General features: G+C 33.9%; 1 long non-coding RNA gene across 1 annotated transcript; it reads left to right on the top strand.

The window, feature by feature from the left end:
* Positions 1-409: 409 nt before the first annotated feature.
* Positions 410-2,259, top strand: LOC138109122 (uncharacterized). Its single transcript, XR_011150290.1, has 2 exons — positions 410-686; positions 1,932-2,259. It is a non-coding gene; the product is annotated as an uncharacterized lncRNA (long non-coding RNA).
* Positions 2,260-2,548: the final 289 nt, after the last annotated feature.

Raw genomic sequence — 2,548 nt, 5'->3', positions numbered from 1 at the left:
TCTGCAAAGCCTACATATTTCTAGTATTCCTCATTTTTCTTGAGTTGGATTGTACTTTACAAATGCTGATCAGATCCTGCTCTGTCAGTCCACAATAACATCAACAAATTGAACTGCCCTTTTTTAGAGGGCATACAATACTGATTTCACAGATGTGTATCATTAGGCAACTAGTCACAGAAAAATGTGCACTTGAGGTCAAAGCCTACACAATCTTTATTTTCTTTCCTTCTCCCCCATATGTGATCATTTGTGTCTCAGGATGCTACAGCTCTTTTTTATCTCGTCCGCCTCAAACACAAAGCAAGCTTGATAACTGCCAAAACTTGCATGTTCTGCAGCTTCACAGCTGTGATACATATGCTTGAGTGGCAATGACAGGAGAACATCATATTAACTGAAGCTCAAAATGAGAAGCTCTAGGCCACCACCAACTAAGGGACTGCACAAATGATGAGATGATCAAGTAATCTGACCTTAAAGAGTCTTTAGAGACAGAGGGAATCATTCCAAATAGTCCTCAATGCAATTAGAGAAAGAAAAGAAAAGCAGAGGAAGTGCTACTGCAGTAAATATCACTCTAACAAAAGGAAGGCAGAAGAGCAAGAAGAATAGTTGTATTGGGAATAGAAAGGAAACATTTTCTGGTTTGATATGAACATTAAACAAATAAATAAGGATAAAAGGTAAGAAAAAAAATGCTATGGGTCGGAAATTACTGGAGGGAAGACACGTTAAGTATACAGTGACCTGTATTATGTTTGGACAATGAACTACATAAACTGAAGTTTTTAATTATAATTTTAACTTTCTAAATATAAAAGGAATAGGGATTAGCTGTCAAAATACTTGGAAATGTTTAGCAAAACCTCAGGCGCACATCTGAATGGCATTATGTCCTCATGAGCTCATGACTAACTTTAAATCTAGCCAAAGCAAGCAGCACAATTTTTATTTCTCTGTGCATCTGAGATATTATTCCCTACAGTGAGGAAACAAAGAATCTAATGTAGGGATAAAAAAAGAGGTATAAACAACTATGATGTTCTTATAATTATTGTTTTTACTGATTTTTTTTGACATCTCACTGTCTTCAGCTATAGAGGTCCAAAGAAGAAATTTAAATTAATGATAATATCCAACAATGTATAGTTTAAACCATAACAGCAGTGTTATTTACCTCTGTAAATAAACTTAATAAAAGACTGATATAGCTTTGTAAATATTTCCTTCCAGGTGAAAGAGGTGTAAAATTTGCTTTTTATTTAATACCAGAAATTCCTAAATTTCCTTATTTTAACAGAGTTTTTAATCTTTACCAATTCTTAAAAACTAATAAAAGTCAAAAGGCATAAACAGTCTTTACATTTTCAAATTCCAAACTTCATATTATCATATAAATTTTAATTGTGTTTAAATCCAGTCAACTTCCTGACAGACTGATTAAAAAATGAGAATATTTGGACAACCAAAGGTATGAAAAATCCCCTGCAGGAATTCACTGAGCATGTATAGTGAATCAGAGACTTCATCAGTTCACTGAAAATCCTAAAGCACAAGCATCTTGCATTATGCCTCTAAGTATGCATTTTGCCTGTCTATTTTGCCTATCATTGATGACCGGTTCTAATTCTAAGTTTTGTGTTTTCCTTTCCAAATACCTAAGAGAATAGATATTCTTCTGCTGATTTAGTGTCTCATTCTTTACTGTAAGGTATGGAATTTATTTGCATTCTTATTTGTGCTTTTAATTATTTCTGAGTTGTATTAATATTTGCTCTCCTGAGTTAAATTGGTTTTTTTCTGTCCACATTTTAAACCCCTGTTGGATGTCCTTTTATTATGTTGCAATCTTCCCTCGGGTACATAACTTCTCTCAATTTATTAGCATTTGCAAATTCCGTTAATGAGCTGTTTGCTTCCACCTCCAGATCACTAATGAAGATTAAATCAAGCTGGATTCTGCACTAACCCTTTGTGTCCTGATTCTTCAGCATACCACACCACTGATTCAAATGAAGTGACAGCAATATAAAAGTGGGGGGACTCTGGAGATTTGAACCCTGTGGTTTGAATGTGACTACTTCACTTGTTTTTGGCTCTGGATGTCAGTAAATTTTTTTTGTAGTCTTGTAATCCATAGGCTAAGAAGAATCCTGGAATGAATGTTCTAAGCAATGCTACCTGAAAGAATGTGGGATAGCTGAATAATAATAAATTATGATACACTGGCCTTCAACTGAGCCTATTTCAAATGTAGATTTGGGTATCTCTCCTGACTCTCTGTTATAACATGCTGTAACTTAAAGAGAATCAACAAGCACACAGAAATAATAAAAGTGGATGTTAAAAATTATTGTAATATATAACGCTAAACATATCTTGCAAAACTTTGGGTTAAGAATCCAAAAAAAGTGGTAATCCAAAATGTGGATAGTCACTTGAAGGACACAATTAATTAAATTACTATGCTGAAGTAAGATGCAGTAACAGAGGAAGAAGAAGTAACACTTCCGAATAGAAACCCTTGAAATAAAGAAGAAGACAA

Source organism: Aphelocoma coerulescens, chromosome 4 (assembly GCF_041296385.1).
Source record: "Aphelocoma coerulescens isolate FSJ_1873_10779 chromosome 4, UR_Acoe_1.0, whole genome shotgun sequence".
Taxonomy (NCBI): domain Eukaryota; kingdom Metazoa; phylum Chordata; class Aves; order Passeriformes; family Corvidae; genus Aphelocoma; species Aphelocoma coerulescens.
The sequence above is the reverse complement of the archived record's forward strand: the minus strand, read 5'-3'. Positions and strand labels throughout refer to the sequence as shown.